This window comes from Peromyscus maniculatus, chromosome X (assembly GCF_049852395.1).
Source record: "Peromyscus maniculatus bairdii isolate BWxNUB_F1_BW_parent chromosome X, HU_Pman_BW_mat_3.1, whole genome shotgun sequence".
In the NCBI taxonomy this organism is placed as follows: Eukaryota; Metazoa; Chordata; class Mammalia; order Rodentia; family Cricetidae; genus Peromyscus; species Peromyscus maniculatus.
The window spans coordinates 93,928,302-93,955,179 of record NC_134875.1 but is presented as its reverse complement, the minus strand read 5'-3'; the positions used below and the strand labels follow the sequence as shown (position 1 = coordinate 93,955,179).

At 34.8% G+C, this 26,878-nt stretch overlaps 1 pseudogene; it reads right to left on the bottom strand.

Annotated features, from left to right (window-relative positions):
* Positions 1-21,413: 21,413 nt before the first annotated feature.
* The window catches only part of LOC102916121 (60 kDa heat shock protein, mitochondrial pseudogene), a 66,747-nt pseudogene continuing 61,282 nt past the window's right edge, over positions 21,414-26,878 (bottom strand).

Below are 26,878 nucleotides of genomic sequence, written 5' to 3'. Positions count from 1 at the left end.
TTAATAATTATTTTACATAAAATATAAGGCCAAATTCTATTAATCATTAAACAGCACTGAAACAAGTAATGGAAGCCGTTCTGCCCACTCCTTAAAGAGGAATATTTGGGAAACAGAGGTTAGTATGAAGGAATCAGGTTGACTCAAGGGAAGTTAATAATGAGAAGATAGAGGATCTGTCAAATCAAATCTCTATTCACGAACTTGCTGATGTACAGAAAAGGCTTTTATGGGGAGGGAAAGAAGGTACAGCAAGATAATGGGCCAAAAGTTCCATACTGAACAAGATCTTTCTCATTCAGAAGTTAGAGTCTCCTTTTCTCTTGCCCGTGGTGCAAGGAGCCTTGACCTTGTGTGGCTAATTTATTTACTTTCCAACAGATACATTTCCTTTCTGCAAGTTCATCCTTGTGTTAGCTGTTGCATGGAACTGAAAATGACGAAGAGTTATTACAAAGGTCATTAGATGTTTAAGGGCCCCAGATCATTTAGCTCTAGGTAGGCCCTCTCTATAATTTAGAATTCCAAGGAAACATACAAGGGTTAGAGAACACAGGCAGATATAGTTCTGTCCGATATAACTTCAAAAAAAAAAGCTACCCTGTACAAGCCACAAAGTATATTTGCTATTAAATGTCTAGTTTCAATAAATATAGTGCTAACATACTGCCTATTTTTTCAGTCTCAGAAACATTTTATTCTCTTTTCACTTTTTTTTAAAAACCTATAAACCGTCATATCTATTGTTTGCTCTACAAATTCTACAAAATCTTGCATTATAGTAATCAAATAATTCTTCTAGAAATAAACATAAAACAGAACATTTTCTCTATGCCAGGGATGAGAGGTGTTTGAGAAGCTATACTTTATCACTCTATACAAGAATCCATCTGTTATCATAGCCAGATCGTGTTAGGTTTTTAGACCAAAACTGCATGTTCTTTTAAAACAGAGGATTTGTTCAAGCACATTGTTGTCCTCTCTGCTAAACAGTTTGAATCAGAAAATCTGGCTGGTGTCCTAAGAATTTGCACCTGTTACAAGATCTTGTTGGTGCTGATGCTGGATCACATGTTTAAAAATTGATACATTGATGAAAATAAAATGGTAAGAGACTAAAATAACAATATGAAGGTATGGCTTTTTTAAGATTATTTTTATTTTTATGTATTTAAGAGTGTCTATATGTATATATGCAATGTGTGTGCAGGTATCCACAGAAACCTGAAGAGTGCATCAGATCCCCTGTAGCTACAGTTCTGAATTGTTGTAAGCCACTCAATGTGAGTGTTGGGAACCAAACTTGGGTTCTCTGAAAGAGCAGCACTTGTTCTTATCTACTGAGAAATATCCAGCTTCAAGGCGTAATCAGTAGTAAGGATAGAATTTTAAAAGTTTAGAGAGATTTTTTTTTACCATCTTGATGTTTCTACCTTAAGCAACACTTTATAAGAGACAGCATGCTTATTATATTTCTATTAAAGATAGGGAAATAATGAAAAGGAAACTTTGAAATATAACTTGGAATAAAAGAGTTCTCAGAATGGAGATGAGGAATAATTGAACAACACAAACTGTTCTTTTCTTTCTGATACTATGGTTTTATTGACTTGTGTCTGTGTGAGTGTGTGTGTGGGGGGGGTGTGGTGTGCATGCACTTTCCTCTCTATACTATTTTCCTTTTAGATTTTTCTGTTTTGCATGATCTTTCTTAAGAAATTTGTTCCTTTTCCAATTTTTTCAAACAGAAATTAACATTAAAAAGAAACTAAGAAATTTCATTTGGATTGCATATATATATATATGATATATATATATATATATATATATATATATATATATCATATATATATATTAGTTTTTCATGCTACCACTCAAATGCACTTAATTTTACCCTTTTCCTCCTACTGGGTTGCCTCATCAAGCCTTGATATGAGTACTTGTGCCTAGTCTTATTGTAAGTTGTTATGACATACTCAATTGATATCACTGGGAAACTTGCCTTTTTCTATAAAGGAAACAGAGGGTAAGTGTGTCTGTGGGGGAGGTGAGATGGGGGGAGCTGCAAGGAGTGGAGGGAAGGGAAACTGTGGTCATGATATAATATATGAGAGAAGAATAACTTGAAAAAAAAAGAAAGTCCTGGCTGAGCAAAGTGTGATTAGTACTTTAAATTCCTTTTGATAACATAAAAAAGGGAACTTGTAATAACAAATTAGAATCCTGGCTCTTCACTTGGGTCTCTATATGCTAATGGATAACTTCAAGCATGATATAATCATGGTATCTTTTGGGATAACTTTTCCCCAGCAATTACAGAGATAAAAATTGCAACCAAAACAAGGACATTCTGTCATGTCTTAATAGGAAGGAAAACAGAATTGAAGAAATGAGAAACAGCATTGATTGAGGGAGATCCACAATGTCCACTGACAGAAATGAACAGGTACTTTATCAGGTTGTTGGAGGTTGGCTAATTTTTGTTAGTCATGAGGATGGAATTGCCAAAAGTGGCCATAAGATAGACCTTAATGTAGTGGCCAGCAACCTGAGGAGTTTCTTCCTGTGAATCCTTGAGACAGTGGAATGAAGTTATGATAAAGAATTCATTAAATAGCCGGGCGTTGGTGGCGCACGCCTTTAATCCCAGCACTCGGGAGGCAGAGGCAGGCGGATCTCTGTGAGTTCGAGGCCAGCCTGGGCTACCAAGTGAGCTCCAGGAAAGGCGCAAAGCTACACAGAGAAACCCTGTCTCGAAAAAACCAAAAAAAAAAAAAAAAGAATTCATTAAATATTTAGAAAAAGAATAATATAGAAAAAGAATGGTATACAACCTAGATATGAATATGCCTTCTCGGGTCATTCTTAGGTGTCTTTACAATCTAGATGATCTTGTAGCTTTCTATATTACATTACTCAAAATATATCTTTCACAGCAAAACTTGAAGATTAAGTTTAAAATTTAAGTAAAATATATTTGAGATGGTGGCTAAGGAGGTAGCTCTCTCAGAAAAGTGCCTGCCATGAAAACATGAAGATCAGGGTACAGATTCATGATAAGCACGCATATCTATAACCCCAGAACTGAGGGATAGAGACAGGCAGATACCTACCAGTCATGAGCCAGCTAGCCTAACTAATCAGTGAGCTCTAGGTTCAGCAAGAGACTGTAACTCAATAAACAAAATAGAGAGTGGGAGTGAAAGGCATCAGACATTGACTTCTGACCTCCAAGTGTATGTGCACAAACATGTACAAGCATACACATGTGCATGTGCACACACACAAACACACACATACACACTCAGAGAGAGAGAGAGAGAGAGAGAGAGAGAGAGAGAGAGAGAGAGAGAGAGAGAGAGAGAGAGAGAGAATGAGAATGTGAGCTGACTTACTAGTTTTCTTAAGAATTTTTCTTTTGGCCGGGCGGTGGTGGCGCACACCTTTAATTCCAGCACTCCGGAAGCAGAGGCAGGCAGATCTCTGTGAGTTCGAGGCCAGCCTGGGCTACCAAGTGAGTTCCAGGAAAGGCGCAAAAGCTACACAGAGAAACCATGTCTCGAAAAAAAAAAAAGAATTTTTCTTTTGTAAATTAAATTGTAAGGTGGATTTATAAGCTGCTTAGATTAAGGGATGAGGTAGGAGTCCTAATATGATAAAACTCGATTACTAGCATTCTAGACCTATGTAAATATAGAAAATTTGCTTCTTTTCACATCTTTAGTGAGATATCTTTAGGAAAGCACACATCTCTTTAGACAAGTTTAGCATGATCAGCTGTCTAGAGGTTTCTTGGTTCTCAGTCAGCAAGAAAGGTAAAATAGATCCAAAGGTGGGGACCTGATTTCTCTTTTCATGCCCCCTTAATTTTCTTCACCTTTTTATCCTGCTTCAATCAGTATTATTTTAGATTTTTTTCCCTCAGGTGTTAAGGAAATTTTCCCATGTCATTGACCAATTTAACCTTAGAGATATCCTGACCTAATCCTACTCCTGGTGAGGTTTTTGTTTTGTGTTTTTCTTACAATAATATAGGAGGCAGGCATACTTCATGCAATTCTGAGGAAAGGGTAGAAACAAATTATGATAGAGTGGTTTCATGGAGTAAGAGCATAAAAAAGTTGTCATCTCTCACCCCCATTTTGCATTGGTCTTCTTGCTACATTAAATTTTGGGTCAGATCCTTGCTCAAATTTATATTCAAAAATGTGGACCATGTAAGGTGTGTCCATCTAAAGCTAGTGATTGTCCACTTTCAAGAAACCTCTAAGATAAAAATCGATAATGTATGTTCAGTATTTGCAATTACATCATCTATCAACATATTATAAGCCAGATTTTCCAGTGTCATTTTCCAGTGAGAGCTGGAAGTCTTCAGAGTCTGAATGAAACTGGTCCATCTTGCCTTTACAACTTATTTTTAATGAGAACTGGAGATAGAAAATGGTCAGTCAGTATCAGAACAGGGATGCTGAAAGTGGACACTCCTAATTCTTGTATTTGACCAGAAGCTGGAAATGCCCTTGGTTCTGTCTTGGCCAGAAGAGAGCTCTTGTTCCTGATTTGGTTTCTTGTTCCCTTTTTTCCATTTTACATAACTTGAGTAGGTACCTCTGCATCTGTGGCTCTTAAAGATCCCACTTTTTCTGTATCAATCTTCTTTGAATCTTTGTCTCTTAAAGGCACATTGCATTCTAGAAAAAATAAGTTTGATCAATACATATCTTGTGTCAAGAATGAAACTAATCCCCAAAAAGCAGCAACTTTCTTGCCATTGACAAAAATCCTTTGGTCTATCTTACAATAATGGTCAACCAGGATAATTTGGCAAGGCTGCCTAACTATGCATACATCTTGCTGTGCTCCATTCCATTTTCCTTTAGTTTCCTTGGCCGAGTGGCTGGATCTGGTCTGTCCTTTCTGCCTCTCATCACAAAATCAGGATCCTTGACTAGTACCATAATTATTCTGCTACTTAAGCATAATTTTTATAACCATACTTTCCTAGTTTCAGGTAAAGCAGGAACTTTTGCCATTAAACACTGGTTTTAAAAAGCCATTTTTTGCACCTTGATGTAGAGTCATGAGATATAGCTCAGGAAGTCTGTGAGTTTACCATCTAGAATTTATTTCTATAACACAAGGATTAGAAGTTACTTATAATTAGTAACTTAAAATTTTTGCTTCTGTAAGAATTAAAATTTAGCAAGACAGTGGTGGCCCCTACCTTTAATCCCAGCACTTGGAAGGCAGAGGCAGGCAGATCAGTGTGAGTTCAAGGCCAGCCTGGTCTACAGAGCTAGTTCCAGGACAGTTAGGGCTGTTACACAGAGAAATTTTGTCTCAAAAATAAAAAACAACAAAAGTATTGAAATTTAAAACATCAATCATCTTTGTGTGAACATTTAATCTTCAATTATATAAATCAACTGTAAGAATAATATAATACTAGTAAACATGGAAGATGTACTATGTTGCTCTTGAATAACAGTTTCTACTTGTTATTTTACTGTTACAACAATGCTGTAAGTTTAAAGTCATCTCCAAATTATTTATTATGAAATTGATGCTTAGTTTATAAGTATTGTCAAGATTCACACATAATAAGTATCAAAGGAGAAGCCATATTCATGTATTTCTGACTCGAAGTGTTGGCATTAGATTAATTTGTGGTATGCATTGTTTCCTTGGATAAAGAACTTGGCTTGATTCAACATCAAAGGGACTGACAGCTGTGTCATAACAGCTCTGTGATAGCATTTTTGTATTGCTAAAGTTAGGTTGTTACAGTAGAACCAAAAAATAGTTTGCTTATCACATGACTTGCTAATAGTGAATCCAATTCATAATATATATGTGTATATACATATATTGGAATATTAATAGAACTTTTATGAAAAGAAATATTTCATGAAAATTCAAGGGATATAAAAACTGAAGGAATTGCATGGGATTTAAGACTCATGACAAAGACAAATAGATTATTTCCAACCTTCTAGAAACGAACCATCATTTTTAAATGTCTATTTGGTGCAAAAAATACCTGATCCTATTTTTAGGGTTTTTGAAATAACTTGTCTCATCACTAATGTTCTTTCTTTATTACCACTATTTGTTTCAAAAACAAAGACATTTCCCCAGAGCTACATTATGCTGTACTATTCCCAGGTCTGTAAACTTATTTTTGAGCTAATACACACCATACATGATTTCCCATTAAATAGTTCAGTGACAGGGCACCTTAAAGCACTTGAAATATGTTCTAAAATCTATAACTAGGAGACATCCAATTCTTAATATAATTCTTTTCTCATTTGTTACATTTTCAGATCATTGAGATTATTGTTATTTTTAAGAAAGTAGAGGAAAAGAGTTTTTAGAGAGAGGTGTTGAGTCAAATCATCCTTGGTATTATGGGGTAGAGGTCTGAAAGAGAGATTCAGCTTTGCAAGGCAATTTATCTTAGATACTTTTAAAGGTTCATGAGAGAAGCTGAGGTTTTGTACTTTAAGAAAGCAGGTTAAGCCGGGCGGTGGTGGTGCACGCCCAGCACTCCGGAGGCAGAGGCAGGCGGATCTCTGTGAGTTCGAGGCCAGCCTGGGCTACCAAGTGAGTTCCAGGAAAGGCGCGCAAAGCTACACAGAGAAACCCTGTCTCGAAAAACCAAAAAAAAAAAAAAAAAAAAAAAAGAAAGCAGGTTAGTTATTTAGTATATGACCTGTGCTACATGACAGAGGTAGGAAAGTGAGACCTGTATAACTTAAGCTATGTGATAGAGGCCACTCTTTCTCAGGGTAGCAGATGAGGGTATTTTTTTACATATGACCCATATAAACATGACAGTGGTCAGGCTGGTTCTATACCCCATTGGGGAGGAGGAAGATATTAATGTGTTTTTGTCCTGCTTACAGCCCTCTCTGCTCAGGAACTGATAATCAGGAAGGTTATTTAATGGCAAAATAAGCACAGTGTAAGTAAGAACTCTGAATGGCAGATGAAAATCCTTTTCTTCTATTTTAATATTAAGTGATTTCTTTAATTGTATGTTTGTGGTTTTAAAATTGAAGCATCAGTGTGTACATTCAATTTTTCTTACTTATTGATCACTTACCACTTTTCTTTCATCCTTATTTCCTTCCTTCCTCCCATCATCACTTTCCTTATTTTCTAAATTAAAATTTTACTTTCAGACTAGCATCAAAAATAATACCTTTCATTATGGTGTCTTCATATAGACATAGTACACATAAAACTGTAGAAAACAATATTGATAAAATATCTATATGTGCTAGTAAATATTAATAGCTGAACTTTCCTAACCTAGGAATACATCTCAGTTACTATTTCATAGTTAAAATGGTATTTATTAATGGCCCAGCATATAGGATGGCTTTAGACCTCAAATGTATATAAGAGTCTTCCTTGTCACTGTCTATACAGACTTCCAGGTCTCTATGGTTGGCACTGGGATTAAAGGTGTGTGTTCAACCACCTTGGCTCTGTTCCCTAGTATGGCCTTGAACACATAGAGACCCTGCCTGATAAGTGATAAAATTAAAGGCATGTGCTGCCTGACTTTGTTTACTTAAAATGGTTGGCCTTTATCCCCTTGATCTCTAGGCAAGCTTTATTTATCAAAGCACAAATAAAATATCACCACATTTTAGCACAAATAAAATATCACCACATTTCCCCTTTTTTGTCTAATAAAAATAAAAAAAATTAAAAAGTTATAATTAATAAAAGAAAAACTATACACAATAAGTACAATAACTATATACAATATATATAAGCAATATGTCTAGTCCATTTGCATTGACCAATTCAGAGAAAATATTCCATTATCTATCCTATTTTGGTGAGTCCAAAATGTCACTAATTTACTTTCTAGAAGACAGGACTTATGAGAAAGAGAGAGAAAGAGTTCAGGGGTTAATAACACATGCTGCTCTTGGAGAAGGTTCTGATTCTGTTCCAAACATCCGTGTCAAGAGGCTCTATGAGGATCTGACACCTCTGTCTTCCACAGGTACCTGCACTCGTGTACGTATTGAAACACACACACACACACACACACACACACACACACTTTGAAGTAACAAAACAAACCTTTAAAAAGTATGTAAGATGGGGGCTGAGGAAGACATTAACTACAAGGAACTCTGGCACACTATTGATAGGAATGCAAATTTGTACTGCTATTGTGAAAAATAGTACAAAGTCCCTTCACAAAAAAAAATACAAACAGAACTACCATGTGATATAGCAATCCTACTTCTCTATATATTAGAGATTAGAGGTATTTGCACTATTCAGTTTGCTGAAGCTTTATTCTGAAAAACTAAGGCATGGGAAGAACATAAGTGTCCATAAAGGAACAATTAAATAAAATTTGCATCTTTATACAATAACATATTGTTTAGCTTTTAAAAAGAAAGAAGTCTTTTCATTTGTTACAGCATAAGTAGACATAGAGGAAAACATACTAAGTGAAATGAGCCAGCCAGACACAGGAAGATGGCCTTACCTATATATGTGATCTGAGCGAGGGAGACCTACAGTAACAAAGGCATGGAAGATAGATAAATGGTAAGGTGATGACAGAAGAGCCCAAGTTTGAGTTGTGCAAGATATATAAGACCTAGAGGTTGGTCATATAGCTTAGCTTCCATAACAATGATACAGTGTATATTTAAAATTTCCTAGGAGGGAAGATAATATATCAAAATAATGAGAACAAAAGAAGGAATATTGAATGATTATGAATATGTTATGGTTTCATACACATATTTTTATTCTCTAAGTAATAGAGACATATACATTAAATATGTACAGCTTTTGAGATATCAATCCCAGTTCTAAAATGGCTTTTAAAAAATGATGATTCTTGTTAACATTAAAGCAGTATGTTTATATATTCAGAATTCATTCTCAAATCAGTAGTAGACTCGCCCTTTCACTTTACCTTTAGCAAGAGGATTTAAAATTCTGCAGACTCTAATTTATTAAAATTTACTACTGAAGTGGGAATGACAGGGATTTCTTTTTACTTCTCGGTATGGGACTGCAGTTTTATTAGAATGCTTGCCCTGTGAGCTCAGCAAGGAGCACGTTATAATTAGATGAGTATTACAATGGAGACTCTGTTAATGGGATTTTTGAGAAACAGTACAAAGGAAAACCTACAAGAGTACCGCTATTAGACTCTGTATAAGTCAGGAAAACCTGTCTTATGGGACTACTAAAGAAACCAGCATAAATTAGTTAACTGAAGGTCAAATAAAATGACACGATATGCCGTTGGGAACACTATGAAAGTAATCATTGCAGATAGGGGACTGATGGTCATAGTTGCCTCTGCATAGTTCTAATATGAAAGTGAAGATGGCCATTGGAATATCAGAGAGTCTCTATTTTGGTATAAACTTGCATGCCACTTATCAACAAACACTATCAAAAATATACTTTTCTACATATTATAAGTATGAAATAATGAAACGTCTTATAAAGGAAATATTTCCTTACAGTGTATTTGATGTTACTTTGCTTTGAGATGAAATAAACAATGCATATTTCAAGCATTTACATTTTTCTGGATATATGTAAAATATGCTAATTGCTTTAAAAGTCAGAATATAAAGAAAATATAAGAATACAAATCATGTATAATGCCACAATTGAGAAAATTTTCTGGTTGTTGCTAATGTTTTTGCATTTGTATTCATTTATATAATATTAATGTACCTTTTATGTGTGCCTATTTTTCTGCCCATCAATTCCATTGACTATTTTTAGTTTGTCATTTTATTTCTGTAATTTACTTTTTTCCCATTATCTTGGAAAAATCATATAAAGCAGTCTTAGAAATAATTACAGAAACTTTCATCTAATCAGTTTGAATTTCCTCCAAGGGAAGTTAAAGAAAAGAAAGGGGTTTTTGTTGTTGTTTTTCTTCTTTATTCAGCACAAGTCTGTACTGACCTTGTTAGGATGCAAAAGATAATCAGGTTCCCAAAGAAGAATAAGAACAAATAACATGAGATGTGTCACACTAGATGCTTCATTTTCAGTGCCTGGTTTCTATTTAGGATGGCTCTACATGTCCTTTAGGGATGTGAGAGCAGGAAAAGTAAGAACAAAGGGTTGAGCAGGGAATTTAAATCTTCAGATTTTTTTTTATTTCAGCATGAGATTAATTTAGAGTCAGACTCTTAGCTCATACGTGGTAGTCACAACACACCTATCTATTCACCCCAGAAAGGGAACTTATGACAGACCAAAGTGATGATTGCAAGAAAATCCATCTTTGTGAACCAATGAACCCATATCAGGGTTGCTAACAGGAATATGAATGAGGGGCTGTTTAAAATGAGCAGGAATGACTCAAAATCAGCTGCATCACCAGAAAGCCCACATTAACACAGATGATGATTCACCAATCTGCCACCACGGAGCTCTCTGCACAGCTTGTGAACAGCTCAATAGTCAATCAGAATATCTTTTCTCTCTGCAGTTAGGCTGATCACAGTTCCCCAACCCTCAGCAATTGTTTACTCCTTTTACATTGCTGGAGAGAAATCTTAACAAATTTTTTATCTTGGACTTAGGAGGACCTTTGGTTTACCACCTGAGACTCATGAGCTTCTTTCTTCCCTCCCAAAGAAAATGTTTCAATTTAGAGGAGCAACACACGGTGAACTTCAAATTATCAATGCATACCCTAAGATGAAATGGGTTCCATGTGGATTTGAGGGTTCCTTACTGTTTATATTTGAGCAATCACAGGGTATTCAAAGTAACATAATTTTATTTTTTTCTGTTCAATATTTGTTGTTATTTACAGAAAAAGGAAAAAAAATGAATGGTACTGCTGCAGCACAAAAGTATTTTTTTTCTATTTCCTTGAGAAGAAAGCTGGTAACTAAGCTAGAGAAAATGACAGCTAGCACCTATGAGAGTGAAGAAATGTGGGAATGCTGTGTGTTTGTCCCCCAAACAGCAAGAAGGAAGGCTGCTAATTATTTTAAACTATTGTCTATTATCAATAGTACCTCTTCTTCTTCATTTGGAACTGCATGTCACCTAAGGAGTTGTTTGCATGGAAGTTATATGCAAACACTAAGAGATAAGTGGCTTATTATTTTTATTGTTATTGCTTCTTTAAGACAAGTCTCACTTGACTGGCCTGGAGCTTGCTATGTAGATCAGGCTGACCTCAGACTCAGACATATGCCTGTCTCTGCTTCATGAGTACTAGGATTAAATTAAAGGCATGCACCACCATTCCAAGCCCATACTTTTATTATTGTTAATGTTGAAATTAAAAGTACATTACAGGATATATGTATATAAATATGTATATATGTATGTATATGTATATGTTCAGATTTGTTGCCGAAACCTGTATGAATACATGAAATTGGTCTTAACTTTTAAGGATGTAATAGTTACTATGACTCTAGGGAATTTTGCTCTTCTATTTAAAGTGAAGATTTGAGCAATGTATTAGCTACTTTTCCTTTTGCTGTGACAAAAATACCTGACAAAGTCAGTTTAATGAATGATGGGGTTGTTTTAGTTCACAATTTAAGAAGATATAATCCATCATGGAAGATATGAGAAAATTCATGGTGGCAGGGACTGCTTTTAGGACTGCATACTCATAGAGCTTGTGAAGTGGAGATCAGGGAATCTTAGCATTCAGCACACTTTATCTTTTTTGTTGTTTTTCCTTTTTATTCATTCTGTGACCCAACCCATAGGATAACACACTCCACATTCAGGTTGTGTTCTCTGTCTTGCATTAAGACCCTCAGGAATTACCCTCATAGATATGTCAAAGATCTGGGTCCTAGGTGATTCCAAATCCAATCAAGCTTCACAAACTATCACATATATATTTATATATCCTCAAAGGGCTTTAAAAATACACCTGGGCATGGCTAGGGGGAGATGGCTCAGCAGTTAATATCATTAGCTGTTTATTCAGAGGAACAGGGCTCGTTTCCCAGCACCCACCTTATGCAGTTGACAACCATCTGTAACTCTAGCTCAAGGACTCTAATGCCGTCTTGTGATCTCCACAGGTACATTCCAGTGGTGCATATTTGTACATATGGACAAGACACGAGTATACATATATTTTTTAAATCACATTTTGATATATTTGTCGTGGTTATATCAAATAAAAACTTGGAAGCTTCTTGCAATATTATTATACATTTTGTTGTAACCAATATTAATAATTAAAATTATTTGCATTTATGCTATTCATGTTTAATTATTGGTACATGAATTTATACTTGCTGATACTTTCATACCACAGTGGACCTGTTTGTCAATATTAGAATCTATCTAACTTTTGTGCTTCACTTATGCTTTCCTCAAAATGCTTTGGGGTTTTCTTTGTGTCTGTTGAGCTTAGGGGTTCAGAATAGTGCTGGGGAAATATTTACTTCACAATTTTTTTTGACAGGGTTTCTCTGTGTATCTTTGTGCCTCACAGAGATCCGCCTGGCTCTGCCTCCTGAGTACTGGAATTAAAGGCCCGGCTATACAAATGTTTTAAGAGAAGTAATTTTAATGAAATCTGTCTGTCTAGATACCATCTAATTAATTTCCTTTACTTGAAAACTGAACTGAATCATAAGCACTATGAAAGAGAGGAATGGAGGGAGGGAGGGAGAGAGATACAGAGAAAGAGACAGAGACAGAGACAGAGAGATGGAACGTGAGAATTAAATATTCTTCCTTCTTCACATCATATCTGTTAGAAGCACACTCAAAGCAATTATTTGTCTGCACCTTTAAAAATGCAACTTCTCAGTCAGGAGGCAGAGGCAGATGATCTCTAAGTTCAAGGCCATCCTCATCTACAGAGTAAGTTCAGTACAGCCAGAGCTACACAAAGACAAACCCTGTTTCCACTCACCCCAAGAAAGGAATTTCTCTAGATGTCACCATGGTAGAACTGTCCTTCTCTTTTTCTTCCAAGTTGATGTACTTTTGACAGCTGACCCTTTAAAATTTGCTTTGGTTATAAAAATACTCCAGGTTATATGATTGTTTCATGGTATAGCACTTCTAGTTTTCTTCTGTTCTCACATTATAAAATGATAATACCTAATACTTTCTGATAAGCTAATTACCTTTGGTTGTGAATACAAACAGGAATCCTGGAATAGGGTTGCTGATGTCAAATTCTGGCTCTGCTAGTAACTCTTGAGAGCATGCTCCTAAACATCTCTGTATTAATGTCGACTACATGTTACAGTTTATGATAAGGGAAATAATTTTACCTACCTCTTATGGTTTTCATGAATATAAAGTAAGGTAAATATTCAGATTCTACAGTAAATAGTCACCATATATATTCAATACGTATTGAATATGAGACATGAAGAACAATACTTAAACACAGTACATATTTATAATCCCAAATCCTGACATAGGTGTAACTGTCACTTTCATTTTCATCCCTCATTCTGTCATTCATTCAGTTACAAAATTGGTGCTTTGTCTGATAAAATATTAGATGATTCTAGCCTTCAGTTTTTCAGAAATGAGCATGGTTGTGTGGCACTGAGTTTGATGATGGCAGCAGGCAGAAACAAATGTGTCAACAGTAGATGTTTATTTCATTTAATATTTCCATCAGTAATCTGAGATACTATTTTAAATATTCAGTAGAAGTTCCTAAAGCTCAGATGGGCCAACCACCCTGACCCAAATAACACAGTTAATAAGTGTAGTAGAAATTTCCTTTTAATATCAGATTATATACACTTTGTTTCAACAAGATGAAGGGAAAATACATTTGGAGGATTTTTTTTCAGGGAAAATTGAGTTCTATATGTGGTTTGAAAGGTCACAGGTACTGGCATTTCTCAAACTTCACAGCTTATGAAGAGATTTCTAGAAGCTGGATTAGACAAAATTGTAAACCTCCCTCAGTTCAACTGGACCTCTCCCGAAAAAAAAAAATAGTTTGAAACCATACCATTCTTTATATATCATGATATACACTGTTTCAATTTATTTACTTACAAATTTAATAAGTACAATTCTGCAAGGCAAGTACATTATGTACTACAGAAGTACACATTAATACCTGGCATAAAAAGATGTATTTAACATGGAATGCAATGCGAGGCACTGAACTTACTCTGCTTTGTCTTGATCACCAAATAGGCAGTCAGAATATAATCCAAATACTTAATTGCCAAATGAGATTTCATCTTACGATGTTCATAACATTAGAACTATGACATAAGGACCCAAATCTAGGAAATGACTACAAGGACTTCAGAAATATTTTTAGCAAAACTATGCCCTTATTTCACGAATAACACAGTTCATGGTGTTATTTTTTGCTTAGATATTTGAGGGTTTTATAAAAATAATTTTAAGAAATCACTAAAATGAACTATTTTCATAGAATTTTCCACATAAAAAGGAGAAATATAAATTCTTGAATATAGTGCATGTTATTAAATTAAAGTTAATATTTACTATTTAAATTTATTACAGCAGATGCCCTCAATTCCTATTATAGTACAAGTCATACATACATACATACATAATTTTAAAAGATCATGTACTCCTATCAAATTATCCCTTTAGAACATCATATTTGATTCCATGATGAAAAAGGAACAATTTTTTCCATATTTGCAGGAAACCTTAATAAACATATGGCACACTACAAAATGGAAATTTTTCATTTTTTGCATTGTGTGACCCAATTTTCTTTTTTTTTTCTTTTTTTTTTTGTGTAGTTTTAGTGCCTGTCCTGGTTCTTGCTCTGTAGACAAGATTGGCCTTGAACTCACAGAGATCCACTTGGCTCTGCTTCTCGAGTGCGATTAAAGGTGTGTGCCACCACCACCCAGCTCCAGTTTTCTTTATTACTGATCTTGTGTAGTTTTAGCAGCTGTGTACTATACTAATGCTTGTATAAATCTGTAGTTTTTCTGTTCCCTCATTTGGCACTAAAGATATGAAAAAAAAACTGCAATGCATATAAGTTGAACCACAATTTCATAGTTATATATGTAATGATATTCAATTTTTTTCAGTTTTCTCTTGTTAAATGGCAAATAGATAATAGGTGATTTTAATAATTATTTAATGAAAGTTAATGTGTCCTGGTTACTATTGCTGTGTACCAAACCACTGCATAACTTTTAAAATAAGTTTACAATTTTATTTTGTGCCCAGATTGTGTGAATTAGAAATTTAGATACCAGAGCAGACATGGTGTAACTTTGCTCTTTGAATTCTGGGAGCTAAGCTGTGAAACCCAAGACATCCCTCAAACATTTGTCTTACTTTAAGTTTCTCTATAGTTACATGCCACTTCAGCCACTATTCCAGGAAGCATAGATAAGAAAGTAAAGGAAATTATAAAACCTGACATTATGTTAATTGGCAGATTATCATTATGGACAGTTGGGAACAATCTGCTGGGGCCCATCTCTCTACAGAGGACTAAGAAGCTAGAATATTTAACCAAATACAATTTTTATCATTTGCGGACTGACACCAAGCTAGTTTGCAGCAAGCATTTGCTCCCGCTGGCAAGGAAACCTTCAAATAGAGAAGAGAGACTTTCCAAGCCCTTGAGGCAAGGAGCTGTCAAACTATGTGGGAATCATCTACCACAGCTGCCAATGGAGTCCATGTGGACCTGGGGAATATAGCATAGGATTCCAACAACATCTGTTCCATCTATTTTATTCTTTGATAATTATTTTTATGAATAGAATATTTGCACACATTTTATAATAAGCATATGATCTACAAGATTTACAAAAATGAATAACTTTTTTTATTCCACATATTTTGACCCCTAAACTTCATCCCTCTAGAGGTAATTTCCAACTCTTAGTATTGACATCTATTTACTTCCACATTTCTAAGCAATATAAACATTTTGATATCTCAGTTTTCTATCTCATGTGTTGCTCTGCTATTACAGCAATTAAGAATGGTAAATTGTTTTGAGAATAAATTGTTTCCAAGAAGAGGAAATATCATTTGATCATCCCAGTTAATTGCCAATTTGAATAATTATAACATTCTAGCTCAAATATAATCTTATCATAATTTCAAAGATAGTCTTTAATTGTCTTCTAGTTTACAGATGTGAGTATTGAGAATTAGTATGCCATTATAAGCACCACATCTTTTCAGTGTCTATATTCAACTGTTTTTGCTTATTTTAACATTCTTTGTTAGAGAATTTATGGTGTTCCCATTAATGCTCACATACTAGTACTTTCTGAATTTTGTAGTTGGTATGTTCAGTATTCTCTAATCTGGCCCATTGTGCCTATTAATCTTTATGTTTGTGCCCTTAATTTCTGGAAAAGTATTTTGTTTTGTTTTGATTTTTATGCTTATTGGAAAAATTTACTTCTAGTGATTTTCTCCTGTATACTCCTTCTATATAAGTTTCATGAATTAAATATAAACTTTCTGGCTTGAGCTTTTCCTTTATTCTCCTATTTTCCAGATCTTACTGATTTTCCTACTTATTGACTTTATTGAATCTGCATTTTGGTGTGGGTGGTTTTAATTTCAATGAAAATATTTTCAAACTATTATTCGAATTAGAATTTATTTTTCAGTTCCATTTATGTCATATTTCCATGAATACTATCACAGCAACATTTTGTTTAATTTCCTGAGTGCATTATTACAATTTACCAGAATTTTCTATTTCATTCATGAAGATTTCCTCTGCAATATCTTTTTGTACCTGTGTTTCATTTTCTTCCTTTCACATTAGAAGCTTTACTTCTAATTAGAAGTATTGCTGTCAACTCATATCAAGAAGAGATCAAGTATACATGCAATTGCTTCAGCATAATAACAGTTTCACTTAAGGCTGACCAGAGAGTAGGTGAGCAATCAGAAGAACAGTTCTGTGCTGTAGTCCTGAATGCCACAGAACTCTCCCCGTGGAATACATTATTCTGTATCATCCTGATATATGTGACTTCTGTGATATATGATTTTAGATTTAAAACTTTTTCCAAGAGTACTGCCCACATTTTCAGTTTTAATCTTTTCATTTATTTGCTTTGCTGCTTTGCTTTGCTTTCTTTGGGATTTTATAGAGAAGGCTTCCCCATATAGTTCAAATCAATTTGGAACTTGTTATACAGACCAAGTCAGCCTGTCGCAGCCTCCAAATTGCTGCCATTATAGGTGTGTGCCACAATACCCAGCTTAACTGATGCTTAAAAGGTAGTCTCATTCAAAAAATTAATGGCTCTGGAGATATGGTTCAGCATACAAAAACACTTGTTTCTCTTCCAAGAAGACCCAGGTCTGGTTTCTAGTACTCATATTAGTCAGATCACAACTACCTATAATCTTAGTTTGGAGAGACCCAACATCCTCCTCTGGCCTCTGTTGGCAACTTCAGGTAAGAAGTGCACTCAGGCCCATACATATACATATAAAATAATAAAATAAATGTTTTGAGTACCTATGAGTTATATGATGATAGATAAGTATCAACTGTGTTTTAATAATGCATTCATACAGAAGGTACCAGAAATAATCATCAGGGATTAGTTCTAATCATGAGATGGGAAATTGGTTTGGTATTCTTTAAAATTAGATATAAACGGTATATTAGGGACTATATGTATTTTTTTTAACCAAAACTAAAAAATATAAGAAAAAAAAGCAAAACAAAGAGAAATACTGATTTTTGAAGATACTGAACATGTAGCAAAAAGTACAATGATCCTTGAGAAGTGAGTAACAAATTTGGAGTTTCTGCTTTTATTTCAATTTCCAAGGCACAGTGCATGTGAGAAGATCCAGGCACATCTTCCAAGACTCCTTCAAATTAGACAAGAAGCTGAGAATACAATAAGGTATCTTAGTATTTAGGAGAGAGTAATAAAGGGGTAGTTTCATAGAAAGAAATAGGTATCTAAACACGAGAGGCACAAAGAACTCTAAATAAACATGATCAGATACGAAACTTTCCAAGACACATTAGAATCAGGATATCAAAAATGCAAAGTAAACAAATAACCCTAAAAATATCACAAGAAAAAACAACTTACATACAAAAGTATAAATATCAGAATAACTCCAGAGTTTGCAGCACAAAATAAATTATTTTAAGCTCTGAAAGTAAGCAGTGATGATCTAAGAATGTCACACCCTGCAAACTCTCTTTCAAAATTGATGAAGAAATAAAGGTATTTCAAGACAAACAAAATTAAAGCAATTCACAAATACCAAGACAACTTTGCGGATATTCTTTATTATTATTATTATTATTATTATTATTATTATCATCATCATCCTGAACACAGGATGTAAACTCCCTTCTTCCTCTCCTCCCAGTCCCCCCCCCCAACATCCCTCTGTCCCCTCATCCCTAGTTTCTCTTCAGAAAAGGGCAGGATTCCCATGGATATCAACCAATCATAGCATATCAAGTTACAGTAAGACTAGCACCTCCCCTAGTATTAAGGCTGGGCAAGGTGACCCAGTAGGAAGAATAGGGTCCCAAAAGCCAGCAGAAGAGTAAGAGACAGTCCTGGCTCCAACTACTAGGAGTCTTTCACAGGAACACCAAGCTACATAACCATAACATATATGCAGAATACCTAGGAGCCCCTAGGAGCCAAGGTTAGTTGATTCTGAGGGTTTACTTGTGGTGTCCTTGACCCCTCTGGCTCCTACAATCCTTCCTCCCTCCACAGGAATCTCCGTGCTAGGCCTATTGTCTCCCTGTGTGTCTCTGTGTCTGTTTCCATCAATTACTGGGTGAAGCCTCTTTGATGACAATTGGGATAGGCATTAGTAGAATACTTTATAGGGAGAAAAATGTTAAAATAGCTTAACTACAGCTAAACAAATTAGACTTGAAAAGAGAACAGCCAAATTTAACAAATCAACTTAGCAAAACTCTCAAAATTGTTATACAAGCAGAAAAAGAAATAACAATAATCCAGCAAAATAGAACATCACCTAACAAATTCATAGGAAATAACATGCCCCTTTATATAGTGACCTTATTTGTAAATTGACTCAATTTATCACTAAAATGGTACAAACTTATGGACTGGATTAAAAAACAAAACATAACAAAAAATAAGCAAAAACTAAACACACACACACACACACACACACACATACACACACAAACAAACTCAAGAGCTTGACTATATGCTATGTTCAAGAAACATAGCTAACCAGTAAAGGTACATGTCTTAGTTACTGTTCTATTGCTGTGAAGAGACATCATGACCAAGGCAACTCATAAAAGAGGACATTTAATTTGAGGTTTCCTTACAGTTTCAGAGGGTGAGTCTCTTATAATAGTGGGAAACAGACAGCAGGGCACTGAAATAGTAGCTGAGAGCTTTATATCCATATCCACAGGGAGTAAGCAGGGCAAGAGAGACACATGCCTAACATGGGCTTTTGAAACCTCAAATCTCAACCTCAGTGATATGCCTCCTCTAACAAGGCCATACCTCTTACTTCTTCCCAAATAGTTCATCAAGGGGGTCTAGGGGTTACTAAGCATGCAAATATATGAGCCTAAAAGGGCCATTCTAATTCAAGCAACCACAATATCCCAAAACTTAGTATTAAATGATGGAAAACAAACTATCAAGCTAATGGAAAAGGCAAACAAGTTGATGTAGCCAACCTTATATTAGCCAAAGTAAACTTCAAACCCAAACTAATTTGAAGAGCTAAAATGGGACACTACAGGAAATAACTACAGAAAGCCACAACCAATCAAAATGCAGTTTTGTGGAGCCTAGTCTCAATGGATACATTTACAAAACAAAAAATCCCCACCTAAGGCTCAGGGAACATTGCAGAAGATGGGGTAAAAATATTCTAAGAACCAGAAGATCAGGGAGTTTGTGAGATCATGTCTCCCAATAATGTCACCAGCTACACACATAAAATCTAACTAGCATGACTGCCTGAAAGTGAGTTTAACAAGGATGATTCCCATAGAGACACCAAAGTGTACAGGGGAAAGCCTATGAAACCTCAGTCCTACATAAAGAACTATGAGCTTTAAGGAATGCTGAGAGTAGGAGAAATAGTCTTCTAAGAAAAAAGTACAACCATTGGCTTTCCAATACCAAATGGTCAGCCCTGAAAATGTACATACAACTACATTATACAAACTGAATAGGTTATATTATATGTTATATTACATATTATTTTATATTATATAATTAAATATTGGGATTAATTCATGGAGTCTATTTCATGATAAAAGGGATTTATTTGGGGGTAAACTCACAACCATGGGTGATTTATCATAGGGTCATGGGAAAGCTGAACTATATCGCACACTGAATGGCTTAGTCCAAGATTTCAGCATCCAGAACCACGAGGTAGCCAAGAAGAAGAGCAAATGTACATCCCAGGTCTTCAGGGTCCCCAGTGGCCACACCCCAGAGGCCAGTACTTCAAGGTCATAGACAGGAGCATCAGCTTCAGCTGCCTTGCTAGGGGCGGTGCTTTAGAGCATGGCTCAATCAGCTACCCGCCATAATTACACATTATAAATTATATATTATTATATTATATATTATATATGTATGCAATAAAATTTAGTGAAAAAGAGGCCATGGTTTTGAAAGAGAGCAAGGGAGGATGAGGGAGAGTGTGGAAGGAGGCAAGAGAAAGAAAAAAGTTTGTAAATATTTTAAAATCCCCAAATTTAATGAAAATTAAGAAGGTACACTACATATTAATGAAAATAACAATTCATCACAAATATGTAACTATTATAAACCTTTATGCGCCAAATATTGGAGTCCATCATTGAATAAAACAAACACTAAAAGACAATAAATACTACATATATCCCAACACAATTACAGTAGGAAATTTTTTCTTTTTTTTAAACTTTAAACAAAATTTTGACTATAACAGAATCATAGTATAAGTATTCAAAAGTACAAGATCAATTGTCTACAGCAGTAAAACATTATACATTGTAAACATTATATAATGTCAAAGGAAACCAGTAATTGATGTGATCAGCCAGCCAGCCCCTTCTTCAGTCACAATTAATTGCTAAGGGCAAAACAATCTTCTTGGAGTTAGAACATACCACCTTCCCTATCCCCTCTCATCCCACACATTGCTTCCATTCCAGGGACATTCTCTTCTGTAGAATTTTCTGTCACTATAACTTCCACTGTACTTCTCAATTAGGCTGCCCCAGCAGCATCCAGTGTTGCAGTTCTTCCAAACATTGTGGGATCAATGATTCCCTTTTCCATCATGTGCACTAGAATCCAAGGCTTGGATTCACTGAAACAATCCCCTCCTAGAACAATGTCTTCTTCCAGAGCTGCTCTTGTAGAATTAGGGCATTTGTAACTCTGTCTTTTCTTTCACTTCAACATCACTTGTCCCTCCAACCTTAACACGGCTGCTCCATGGGAAGATTTAGCCAGTCGATCATTTAGCTTTTCCTTTTCACATTCAGTAGTTGTGATGTGTATCTGCCCAGTTATTTCTTGAATACAATTTTTAATTTGAGCTTTGTCATCCTTTCCTTTCAAAAGCATAGCATCATCTTTGATGACAATGACCTCTCCTACTTTTCTTAAGTCATGAGCTTGAACATCTTTAAGATTTAGATTCAACCTCTCTTCTTTAAATACTGCACCACCAGTAACTACAGCCATTATTTTTAAGCTGGTTCTTTTTACTGTTGTGCAAACCTGGAGCTTTGGCTGCTACAACTGAAGACCAGTGTTTAGCCTCTTTAATACCAGTGTGCTTTGGAGCTTCTGCACCAACAGCTTCAGTGTTTATGGCCAGGGGCTTCCCATGAGCACTAGCAATTTCAAAAGCAGGTACAATGTACTGAACACAGAAATTTTCTTTTCATTCAACAGAACATAGGCATCTTGGAATTCACAACTTAACCTTTTGATGCTTTAGAAAAATATGGATAAATACAGCATCCATCAAACTTCATTCCTTCAATTATTTGTAATTCATCATTCAGGGTTTTTCTGCACTTCACTGTGATGACACCTTTGCTTCCAACCATTTTCATTGCAGCAGAAATGATATTTCCAATGTCTTTGTCTCCATTCCCAGAAAACATATCAGCGAGAGCAATTTCTTTGGGGGTTGTCACAAATTTAGACTGTTTTTTGTTTGATTGTTTGTTTTAAATTTGGCGATTACAGCATCAACAGCCAACATCACACCTCTCCTGATTTCTGCTGGGTTATCAACTTGGTGATCTTCTCAAAGCATTCCTTAGCAATAGAACTTGCCAGAATAGTAGCAGTGACGGTGCCGTCAACAGCCTTTTCATTTCTGTTATTGACAACATCTTTAGCAACTTTAGTTGAGATTATTTTTATATTTATCTTGTAAATCAATTGATTTTGCAACAGTGACCCCATTTTTAGTAACTCTGAGACTTCCCCATCTCTGTTCAATAATCTTTGCTCGCACTTGAGAGACAGAGGCAGACAAATCTCAGTGGGTTCCAGGCCAGGCTAGTCTACAAAGGGAGATCCAGGACAGCCAGGACTGTTGCACAGAGAAACCCCATCTCAGAAAAAAAATCAGAGCTAAAATATATTATAGATGAATTGGAATTACAAACAGAGACAGACATAGACAGGGACACAGAAACAGGCATAGACATAGATATAGATGGTACAGATATATATATATATATAGATATAGATATAGATATAGATATAGATATAGATATATATATATAATATTTCACACAACAGAGAGGGAATCAACATTTTTTGCAGTAGCATATGTGTGCGGGCTAGTTTTATGTCAACTTGACTCAAGCTAGAATTGTCAGGGAGGAGGGAGCCTCAAATGAGAAAAGGTCACCGTAAGATCTGGCTGTAGGCAAACCTGTAGGGTATTTTCTTAATTAATTATTGATGGGATGGGCTAAATCCATTGTGGGTGGGGCCATCCCTGGGCTGGTGGTCCTGGGTTCTGAGAAGTAAGCTGAGTAAGGCAGGATAGCAAGCCAGTAAGCAGCACTCCTCCATGGTTTCTTTATCAATTCCTGCCTTCAGGGTTCTGCTGTGCTTGAGTTCCTGCCCCCATTGCTTTGATGATAAACTGTTATATGGAACTGTGAGTAAAATAAACCCATTCCTTACCAAGTTGCTTTTTGTCATGGTGTTTCATAATAGCAGTAGTAATCCTACAACAACATGAAACCTTCTCCAAAACTGAAAACAGCATAAGATACAGGTCAAGGCTTAGCAAATACAAAATATTGAGATGACTCCTTGTCTGCTATTAGGCCATAATACAACAAAACTAGAAATCAACAACAAAATAAGCTACAGAAGCCACAAAATACTTGGAGACTAAATGGCACGTTTTGAATGAACAGTGGGTCATCTAAGAAACTGGATAAGAAATTAAAAAATCCTAGAGACAAATAAATATCAAAACATGAACATCCTATCAGAACCTCTGGGATACAGCAAAGGTCATGACTAAAAAGAAAGTTTATGGAAATAAATACTCATATTTTAAAAACTGAGAAAATAAATCACCTAATGATACATCTAAAAGTTCTTGAAAAACAATAAGCAGCTAAACACAAACAATAGATGGCAAGAAATAATAAAGATTACATAATAAATTAATGAAATCAAGATTAAAATACTAATATAAAAAATAACCGGAGTTGGCTCATTCTAAAAGTTAATAACATAGACCAACCCTTATTTAATATGACAAAAAGAGAAAAGAAAACAAATTAATAAAATTAGAGATCAAAAGTGTGTCATTACAATTGAGTCCAGTGAAATTCAGAACATCACTAGAAATTACCATGAAAATTTTAAAGGAATGTCTCATACCAGTTCTTAACTTGCTCCATAAAATAGAATGTGAAGGAACACTGCCAAATTCATTCTATGAAAGCAATATCATCTTGATACCAAACCCAGTTAAAGACACTACAGTTTTTGTTTTTGTTTGTTTGTTTTTTAAAGAATATAGGTGCAAAAAAATCTAAACAAAATACTTACAAACTGAATTCAGGATTACATTAAGATTATACATTATGACCCAATGATCTCTTCATTTTAGAAATGCAAGGTTGGTACAACACATGAAAATCAATAAATCTAATACACCATGCATACAAAACTCAAGGAAAAGAACTACATAAATATTTCAATTTATGCTGAAAAAGCATGTGACAAAGTCCAACATGTTCTCATCATAAAAGTTCTAGAGACTTTAGGAATATATGTAATATACTTCAAATTAATAAAGCCTGCATACAACAATCCTATAGCAAATATTATGGAGAAAAATGAGAACCTATCCTTTAAAACTAGAAATGAATTAAGAATGTCCACTTCCCCTCTCTTTCTTGATATAGTGCTCAAACTCTTACCTAAAGTAATTAGACAAGAAAGACATAAAAGGGATAACAATAGGAAGGGGAGTAGTCAAATTACTCCTATTTGAATATGACATTATTCTTACTTAAAGACCCTAGTGAGTCTACTAAAAGCATTTGGACCTAATACACACTTACAGTTGAGCTACACTATACAAAATCAATACAAAAAATAGCCTTAATGTATTCTAATGGTCTATTCTCTGTGAAAGAAAGTAAGAAAAATATTCCATTCATAATAATCCCTTCCAAATAAAGTATTTAGGAATATTTCTAACTAAAGAAATGAAAATTTTCTGCAAAGAAAACTTCAAGATATTGAAAAAGGAATTCACATAAGTAACTAGATAATGGAAAATTATTCCATGTTTCTGGAAAGACAATATTAATATTGTAGAAATGTTTGTCCTACCAAAATCAATATATAGAATCAATGCAACACCTATCAAAATCCCTGCCATATTTTTCAGGTTTAGAAAACTAATAAAAGAATTCATATGAAACGACAAAAAATCAAACATAGCCAAAGCAATCTTAAGGATTAAGAACAGTGTTGGAGGTAACATAATATCCACCCTCAAATTATGTTATAGTGATGAAGAAAGCCTGGTAATGGTACAAAAATAGACAGGTAGAGAAAAAGAATATAATAGAGGACCTGGTAATAAAACAGCAATTTTTAACAAAGGTTTAAAAAAACATATTTTGGACAACTATAGCCTATTCAATAAATCGTTCTGACAAAAACTGGATTGCTACCTGCTGAATAACGAAATTAAATTTATATATTTCACATTGTATACAAATGCAGTCAGAATGGATCAAAGACCTCAACTTCAATCCTGGAACTCTGAAGCTTTTAGGTACCTTAAAGGATACCCTTCAAGATACTGAGGCAGGCAAGGGCTTTTAAAATACATCAACAGAAGATGAATTAACCTCCAGTATCAACAGATGAGTCTACATGAAAACACAGGTCTCTGTATAGCAAAAGAAACAATCAGCTGAGTAAATAGATAACCCACAGAATGGAAGAAAATCTTTACTAGCCACACCAGACAAAGGCCTAATACCCCAAATTTAGAAAGAATTACAGAAATTAAATCTCGAGGGAATAAAAAAATTGTCAATTAACAAATGGCCAAAAAGAAATACAAATGGGCAAAATATGGTTTAAAATGTGTTCATTATCCCTATCTATCAGGAAAATGCAAATTAAAACTGTATTGAAACACCACCTAGTTATAGAATGTGAAGAAGTGTATCTCTTATGTTGGTGCGGGTGCAAATAATACAGCCATTGTGGAAATGAGTTTGAAGTTTTATCAAAAAAATATATAATATAACCACCATATGACCCAGCAATTTCAAGCCTGGTCATAAGCACAGAAAACTCCATACCCTACCATAGAGATATTTGCATACCACATGCTTATTGTTGCTTTATTCACTATAGCAAAAAATTATAATCAACTTAGTTGTTCATCTATAGGTGAATGGATAACAATAATTTGGTATATATGTAACTGGAAGTTTTCCTGTGTTTCTGCCAGGGCCCTGCAGTCAGGACGAATCTCTCCCACCCATGTCCCTCAGCCACTTGGTTCCAAATAAACACACAGAGGCTTATATTATTTTCAAACTGTATAGTCTATGGCAGGCCTCTTGTTATCTAGTTCTTACATCTTAAATTAACCCAAAAATGTTCATCTATGTATCACCACATGTTCTGTAGGTTTATTGACATCCCATTACATCCCTCCCTGGGTGGCTGGCTTGCATCTATTCCCTTCTGCCTTTCTTCTTCTTGTCTATCTGCTTGTATTTCTTGCCTGCCTCTAAGCTGCCTCGCCATAGGCCAATACAGCTTTATTTATCAACCAATCAGAGCAACACATATTCACAGCATACAGAAAGACATCCTACAGCATATATATATATATATATATATATATATATATATATATATATCTGTATGTATCTATATCTATACCTATATTATATCATCTCTATCTCTTCTCTGTATCTATGAATATAACTTACTTTTAAAGAAGAATGAAGTTTAAGTTTTTTTCAAGAAAAAGGTGGAATTAAAATGTGTAATACTAAGCAAAGTTAAACCATCTCAGAAAAAAAGATGTATGTTCTCTCTCATATTCAGAGTCTAGACTATATGAATCTGGTTAATTAAGGTATGTAATGTTTTTATTTATTTTCAAGATTTTGTTCACTGTGAAATTCATAAAATTAAGAAAAAATAAAATGGTTTCTTACTTGAGAGAGAAAATCCAGAAGATCTGAAGATGGATCTCTTCAATGTTCCATAACTCAGATAACTCAGATGGCTACTAATGATTGCTGCTTCCTTAGCCACTATAAATCTAATCCTGTGTGTGTGTGTGTGTGTGTGTGTGTGTGTGTAATCTGTGTCTC